We start from the raw sequence: 9,118 nt of genomic DNA, 5'->3' as shown, positions 1-9,118 counted from the left end.
GGAAAAGCATTTGACAAAATTAAATAGTTTTTCATAATAAAACTCTCAACAAATTATGTATAGAAAGAATGCACTTTAATATTTTAAGACCACAGATAACTTCATACTCAGTGGTCAAGAGCTGAAATATTTTCCCTTAAGATCTGTAACATGGAAATTATGCCCACTCTCACCACTTCTATTAAACATAGTATGGGAAGTTCTATCCAGAGCAATTAGGCAAGAAAGGTAAATAAAAACATTAAAATTGGAAAGGAAAAATAAAAGTTGTCTGTTTGCAGATGACATCATCTTAAACACAGAAAACTGTAAAGACTCCACCAAAAAAAAATTATAACTCATAAGCAAATTCAGTAAAGTTTAAGGATACAAAATCAACATATAACAATCACCTTCATATCTGTACACTAACAAGAAACTATCTAAATATTTTTAATCCACTTTCAATAGCATTAAAAACTTAAAAATACTTAGGAATAAACTTAACCAAGGAGATGAAAGACATTTACACTTAAAACTATGAAACATTGATAAAAAAATTAAAGAAGACACAGATAAATGGACACAAATAAATGTTCATGAAAGGGAAGAATTAAACTTGTTCAAATGTCCATACTACCCCAAATGAGCTACATACCAAATTTGATCCATATCAAAATTCCAGTGATATTTTCTGCAGAAAAAGGAAAATTCATCCTAAAATTCATATGGATCCACAAAGGACCATGAGTATCCAAAACAGTGTTGAGCAACATGGAGGCAACATACTCCCTTACTTCAAACTATTACAAAGTTATAGTAATCAAGAGTATAGCACTGGCTTACAGACAAACATATTGACCAAGGGAACATTATAAAGAGCCCAGAAATAAACCAATTCGTATCTAGCCAAATAATCACCTGTGTGCCAAGACTCTTTCCCAATGGGAAAAGGATAGTTTTTTCAAGAAATGACATTGAGAACATTGGATATTCACATGCAAAAGAATGAAAGGGGGGGATTCCCTGGTGGCTCAGTGGTTGAGAGTCTGCCTGCTGATGCAGGGGACATGGGTTCATGCCCCGGTCTGGGAAGATCCCACATGCCATGCAGCGGCTGGGCCCGTGAGCCATGGCCACTGAGCCTGTGTGTCTGGAGCCTGTGCTCCACAATGGGAGAGGCCACAACAGTGAGAGACCCATGTACCACAAAAAGAAAAAAAAAGAATGAAAGAGGAGGGCAGGATCAAGATGGTGGAGAAGTAGGATGTGGAGTTCACCTTCTCCCACAAAACTATTAAAGCTACAAGTGGAACGATTGACACATCTACTGAACACTGGCAGAAGACTTTAGACCTATGAAATGGTAAGAATATTTCCATGAAACCAGGTAGGAGAAAAGGAAAAAGAAAAGGAAAATGAAAGGAATCAAGAAAAGTTCCCACACCCTGGGAAGTCTCCTCACTAGTGGTGAGATCAGCCTAGACAGAGGGGGAGCTTCAGAGACTAGGAGGAGAGTGCAGCAACCAGTTTGTGGAAGTCAAAATGAATAGTAACCTGCACAGAAGGTTGGCACCACAGTCTTGCCTTTACCAGCCTGAGATTCTCGTCCATAGGTGCAGGTGGGGGCTGTGTGCTGAAGCTCCGGCTTCAGAGGTCATACCCAGGGAGAAGACCGGGGTTGGCTGTGTGGAGACAGCCTGAAGAGGCTGGATGGTAGTAACTGAGGGTGTACCCAGAAGAAGCCTGGCCCCATCAGAGAGGCAAGTCACCATTATCGGGGGACACACAAGGAGAAAGACAGGACTAGCATAAGAGCTTCTTTCCCTGTGAGCTCTCTCAGGTAACAGGACACCACCTACAGGAGCCCTGGAGGTGAGTCCAAGTCACTGCGGCTGAGAATGCAAGCAGGCCCCAAGACCTGCTCCCACTGTCTTGGGAGTGCATGGGCCGCAGCTTCCCATACAAGACCCACAAACAGGCGAAAAGCCCTGCTCCCACTGTCCCAGGAGTTCATAGGCTGCAGCTGTCACTACAAGACCTGCAAGCAGGCACCAAGCACTGCTCCAGCCATCCCCAAAGTGCACAAGGGCCATGGAAACTGCAAACACCAAATGAAAAGGATAACAGTCAGCACATGCTGAGGAAGGACACAGCCAGCATCCAAAGTAAAAGCAACCACTTGAGTCCAGACAAGATGGTGGAGTAGAAAGACTTGAGCTAAACTCTTCTCATGAAAACTCCAAAATCACAATTAACTGTTGGACAACCATCAATCAGAAAAGACTGGAACCTATCAAAAAAGATATTTTACATTCAAAGACAAAGAAGAAGTCACAACGAGATGGTAGGAGGGGGGCATTTGTGACATAATCAAATCCCATAGCTGCTAGGTAGGCAACCCCCAAACTTGAAACATAATTATATCTTAGAGTTTCTCCCACAAGAGTGAGAGTCCTGAGCCCCATGCAAGGTTCCCCAGCCTGAGGGTCTGGCATCAAGAGGAGGGAACCCTAAAGCATTTGGCTTTGAAGTCCAGTGACTCTTGAGTACAGCAGCTCCACAGGACTGGGGGAAATAGGTACTCCACTCTTGGAGGGCAACACAAGGTTTCAAGGACACTGGGAGCCAACACAAAGCAGTAACTCCATAAGAGTCTGGGCTGGACCTACTTGCAGGTCATGGAGGGTCTCATGGGAATGCAAGGGTTGGCTGTGGCTCACCGGGTGGGGAGGGCAAGGACAAAAGTGGCAGAGGACTCAGGGAATATTGATCCATGTAGGCTCTAACAGAGGTTGTCATTTTGGCACCAAGACTGGGCCCTATCCAATAGCTTACAGGCTCCAGAGCTAGAACACCTCAGGCCAAACAAGCAACAAGATAGGAACACAGACCCACACATCAGCTGACAGGATGCCTAAAGTCATACTGAACTCACAGCCACCTCTAAACACACCCCTTCACATGGCTCTGCCCACCAGAAGGATAAGACCCAGCATCACCCACAAGTGGACAGGCACCAGTCCGTCCCACCAGGAAGCTTGACCAAGCCTCATGATGAACTTTATCCCCCAGGGGGCAAAAGAAAGAAGCAAGAGGAGCTACAATCCTGCAGCCTGAGGAAGAAGACAACAAACAGAAAGTTAGGCAAAATGAGAAGGCAGAGAAATATGTTCCAGAAGAAGTAACAAGACAAAAACCCACAAGAACAACTAAATGAAGTGGAGATAAGCAAATTTTCTGAAAAAGAATTTAAAGTAATAAGAGTAAAGATTATCCAAGATCTCAGAAAAAGAATGGAGACAACGACTGAAAAAATAAAATAAATGAATGTTTAATAGGAGATAGAAGATTTAAAGAACAGAGATGAAAAAATACAATAACTGAAATGAATAATACACTAGAAAAAATCCATAGCAGAATAAATGAGGCAGAAGAAAGAATAAGTGAGCTGGAAGACAAAGTGGTGGAAACAATGACCACAGACGAGAATAAAGAAAAAAGATGAAAAGAATGAGAACAGTTTCAGAGACTTCTGGGCCAACATTAAATGGACCAACAATCGCATTATAGGGTTCCCAGAAGGAGAAGAGAGAGAGAAAGGACCTGAGAAAATATGTAAAGAGATAGTAGCTGAAAATTTCCATAACATGGGAAAAGAAAAAGTCACCCAAGTCCAGAAACTGCAGAGAGTCCCACACAGGATAAACCCAAGGCGAAACACATTGAGACTCATAGTATTCAAAGTGACAACAATTAAAAACAAGGAAAAAATATTGAAAGCAACAAAGGGAAATCAAGAAATAACATACAAGGGAATCCCCATAAGGTTATCAGTTGATTTTTCAGCAGAAACTGCAGACCAGAAGGGAGTGGCATGATATATTTAAAGTGATAAAAGGCAAAAAGCTACAACAAAGAATACTCAAACCAGCAAGGTCCTCACTCAGATTTGTTGGAGAAAAAAAAGGCTTTACAATCAAGCAAAAGTTAAGACAATTCAGCACCACCAAACCAGTTTACAAGAAATGTAAAGGAACTTAATTAGGCAGAAGAGAAAAGGCCAAAACTAGAAAAAAGAAAATTATGAATGGGTAAGCTCAAAAGTAAAGGCAAACATAAAATAAATGTAGGAAATCATCCACACGCAAATATGATATCAAAACAAGCAATCATAAGAAGAGGAGAGTACAAATGCAGGATATTGGAAATTAAGAGACCAGCAACTTAAATGATCTTATAGATAGATAGATAGATAGATAGATAGATAGATAGATAGATAGACTGGTATATCAAAACTTCAAGGTAACAGGAAACCAAAAATCTACAATAGATACAAACACAAAAAGAAAAAGCAATCCAAACACAACACTAAATATAGTCATCAAAACACAAGAGAACAAAAGAGGAAGGGAATAAAAAAGACCTATAAAAACAAATCCAAAACAATTACCAAAATGGTAATAAAAGCATACATATCAGTAATTCCCTTAAATGTAAATGGAGGGGAGAACCTTCAAGATGGTGGAGAAGTAAGACACGGAGATCACCTTCCTCCCGACAAATACATCAAAAATACATCTACATGTGGAACAACTCCTACAGAACACCTACTGTACACTGACAGAAAACCTCAGACTTCCCAAAAGGCAAGAAACTCCCCTTGTAACTAGGTAGGACAAAAGAAAAAAGAAAAAACAGAGACAAAAGAATAGGGATGAGACCTGCACCTCTGGGAGGGAGCTGTAAAGGACGGAAAGTTTCCACACACTAGGAAGACACCTCACTGGCAGATATGGGGGTTGGGGGGGTAGCTTTGGAGACACGGAGGATGGTGCAGCAACAGGAGTGCAGAAGGCAAGGCTGAGAGATTCCCACATAGAGGATCGGTGCCTACCAGCACTCATCAGCCTGAGAGGCTTGTCTGCTCACCTGCTGGGGCAAGTGAGGCTCGGAGCTGGGGCTTGAGCATCGGAGGTCAGATCCCAGGGAGAGGACGGGGGTTGACTGTGTGAACACACCCAAAAAGGGGCTAGTGTGCCACAGCTAACCAAGAGGGGAATCGGGAAAACTTTGGAACTACCTAAGAGTCAAGAGACCATTGTTTCCAGGTGTGTGAGGAGAGAGGATTCAGAGCACCACCGAAATGAGCTGCAGACATGGGAGTGAGCTGCGGCTAGCAGCACGGACACCAGAAGCAGGCCTGAAACGTTAATGCTGCTGCTGCAACCACCAAGAATACTGTGTGCATGCACATGTCACTATCCACACATGCCCTCCCAGGAGCCTGTGCAGCCCACCACTGCCAGGGTCCCATGATCCAGGGACAACTTCCCCAGGAGAACACACAGCACACCTCAGGGGGTTGCTACGTCATGCTGGCCTCTGCCACCACAGGTTCAACACACACTGGGTACCCCTAACTCCCCATGGCCTGAGGGAGCCAGAGCCCCCTAATCAACTGCTCCTTTAACCCCCTCCATACTGTGTGAAGAACAGATGCCAGAGGGTGACCTAAATGCAGAGGAGGGACCAAATCCAAAGCTGTACACCAGGAGCTGTGCAAACAAAGAAGAGAAAGGGAAATTTCTTGATGGAGCCTCAGAAGCAGCGGATTAAAACTCCAAAAATAAACTTGATGTACCCGGAATATGTGGAATACGTGAATAGAAAATGAATTATCCTAAAATTGAGGTAGTGGACTTTGGGAGCAACTGTAGACTTGAGGTTTGCTACATGCGACTGACTACTTTCTGATTTGTATGTCTATCTTGTTTAGTTTTCAGTGCTTGTTATCACTGGTGGATTTTTTAATTGGTTTTGTTGCTCTCTTTCTTAAAATTATATTAAAATATTTTTATAATAATAATAATATTTTAATTTTTTATTTTAATAACTTAATTTTATTTATTTGTTTTTTCTCTCCCTTTTCTTCTGAGCTGTTGGGCTGAAAGGGGCTTGGTGCTCCTGGGGGCTGACAGGTCTGAAGTTCTGAGGTGGGAAAAATGAGTTCAGGACATTGGACCACCAGAGTCCTCCTGGCCCCATGTAATATCAATCAGTGAGAGATATCCCAGAGACTTCCATCTCAACACTAAGACCCAGCTCCACTCAAGGACCAGCAAGCTCCAGTGCTGGGCACCCCATGCCAAACAACTAGCAAGATGGGAACACAACACCTCCCATTAGCAGAGAGGCGCCTAAAATCATACTAAGTTCACAGACACACCAAAACACACCATTGGAAGTGGTACTGCCCAACAGAAAGACAAGATCCAGACTAATCCACCAGAACACAAGCACCAGTCCCCTCCACCAGGAAGCCTACACAACCCACTAAAACAACCTTACTCACTGGGGGCAAACAACAAAAACTACAGGAACTACAAACCTGCAGCCTGCAAAAAGGAGACCTCAAACAGAGTAAGTTAAGAAAAATGATTAGACAGACAAATAAGCAGCAGATGAAGGAGCAAGGTAAAACCCACCAGACCAAACAAATGGAGAGGAAATAGGCAGTGTACTTGAAAAAGAATTCAGAGTAATGACAGTAAAGGTGATCCAAAATCTTGGAAATAGAATAAAGAAAATACAAGAAACATTTCCAAGGACATAGAAGAACTAAAGAGCAAACAAACAATGATGAACAACAAAATAAATGAAATTAAAAATTCTCCAGAAGGAAGCAATAGCATAATAACACTGGCAGAAGAATGGATAAGTGATCTGGAAGACAAAATAGTGGAAATAACTATTGCAGGGAAGAATAAAGAAAACAGAATGAAAAGAATTGAGGACAGTCTCAAAGACTTTGGGGAAAACATTAAACACACCAACATTCGAATTATGTAGTCCAAGAAGAAGAAGAGAAAAAAAAGGGAATGAGAAAATATTTGAAGAGATTAGAGTTGAAAACTTCGCTAATACAGAAAAGGGAATAGTCAATCAGGTCCAGGAAGTGCAGTGAGTCCCATACAGGATAAATCCAAGGAGAAACATGCCAAGGCACATACTAATCAAACAATCAAAAATTAAATACAAAAAAATTATTAAAAGCAGCAAGGGAAAAGCAACAAATAACATACAAGGGAATCCCCATAAGGTTAACAGCTTATTTTTCACAAGAAACTCTGCAAGCCAGAAGGGAGTGGCAGGACATATTTAAAGTGATGAAAGGGAAAAATCTACAACTAAGATTTCTCTACCCAGCAAGGAGCTCATTCAGATTCGACAGAGAAATTAAAACCTTTACAGACAAGCAAAAGCTAAGAGAATTCAGCAACACGAAACCAGATTACAACAAATGCTAAAGAAACTTCTCTTGGCAAGAAACACACGAGAAGGAATAGACCTGTAATAAGAAACAAAAAGCAATTAAGAAAATAGTAATAGGAACACACATATCGATAATTAACTTAAATGTAAATGGTTAAATGTTCCAACAAAAATACATAGACTGGCTGAAAGGATACAAAAATAAGACCCATATATATGCTGTCTACAAGAAACCCACTTCAGACTGAGGGACACATACAGACTAAAAGTGAGGGGATGGAAACAGATATTCCATGTAAATGGAAATCAAAATAAAGCTGCAGTAGAAATTCTCATATGAGACAAAATAGACTTTAAAATAAAGATTATTAAAAGAGACAAAGAAGGCCACTACATAATGATCAAGGGATCAACCCAAGAAGAAGATATAACAATTGTAAATATTTATGCACCCAACATAGGAGCACCTCAATACATAAGGCAGGAGCTGCTAACCCGGACGGGGTGCCGGGAGCAGGGAGCCGGCCGGATACGCGGACAGGCCAGGAGAGCGCGGCGGAGCTGATACACCAGAAATACATCTACACATGGAACAACTCCTACAGAACACCTACTGAAGGCTGGCAGAAGACCTCCCAAAAGACAAGAAACTCCCCAGGTACCTGGGTAGGGCAAAAGAAAAAAAGAAAAAACAGAGACAAAAGAATAGGGACGGCACCTGCACCAGTGGGAGGGAGCTGTGAAGGAGGAAAAGTTTCCACATACTAGGAAGCCCCTTCGCGGGCGGAGACTGTGGGAGGCAGAGGGGGAGCTTCGAAGCCGCGGAGGAGTGCACAGCAACAGGGGTGCGGAGGGCAAAGCGGGGAGATTCCCACACAGAGGATCGGTGCCGACCGGCACTCACCAGCCCGAGAGGCTTGTCTGCTCACCCGCCGGGGTGGGCGGGGCTGCGACCTGAGGCTCGGGTTTCAGTTTCCATGGGAGCACAGGGAGAGAACTGGGGTTGGCGGCTTGAATATAGCCTGAAGGAGTTAGTGCACTACGGCTAGCCGGGAGGGAGTCCGGGGAAAAGTCTGCACCTGCTGAAGAGGCAAGAGACTTTTTCTTCCCTCTTTGTTTCCTGGTGTGCGAGGAGAGGGGTTTAAGAGTGCTGCTTAAAGGAACTGCAGAGACGGGCGCGAGCCGCGGCTAAAAGCACGAACCCCAGAGACGGGCACGAGCCATGGCTAAAAGCGCGGACCCCAGAGACAGGTGTGAGCCGCGGCTAAAAGCACGGACCCCAGGGACGGGCGGGAGACGCTAAGGTTGCTGCTGCCGCCACCAAGGGGCTTGTGTGCAAGCACAGGTCACTATCCACACCCCTCTTCCATGGAGCGTGTGCAGCCCGCCACTGCCAGGTTCCGGGGATCCAGGGACAACTTCCCCGGGAGAACGCACGGCGGGCCTCAGGCGGGTGCAACATCACGCTGGCTTCTGCCGCCGCAGGCCCGCCCAGCACGTTGAGCCCCTCCCTCCCACCCCCCCCCCGGCCTGAGTGCGCCAGAGCCCCCGAATCAGTGGCTCCCTTAACCCCGTCCTGTCTGAGCAAAAAACAGACGCCCCCCAGCGACCTACACGCAGAGGCAGGGCCAAATCCAAAGCTGAGCCCCTGTGAGCTGTGAGAACAACGAAGAGAAAGGGAAATCTCTCCCAGCAGCCTCAGAAACAGCGGATTAAAGCTCCACAATCAACTTGATGTACCTTGCATCATGGAATACATGAATAGACAACGAGTCATCCCAAGTTAAGGAGGTGGGCTTCGAGAGCAAGATCTATGATTTTTTCCCCTTTTCCTCTTTTTGTGAATATGTATGTGTATGCTTCT

Source organism: Delphinus delphis, chromosome X (genome assembly GCF_949987515.2).
Source record: "Delphinus delphis chromosome X, mDelDel1.2, whole genome shotgun sequence".
Classification (NCBI taxonomy): Eukaryota; Metazoa; Chordata; class Mammalia; order Artiodactyla; family Delphinidae; genus Delphinus; species Delphinus delphis.
This window is presented reverse-complemented; position numbering follows the sequence as displayed.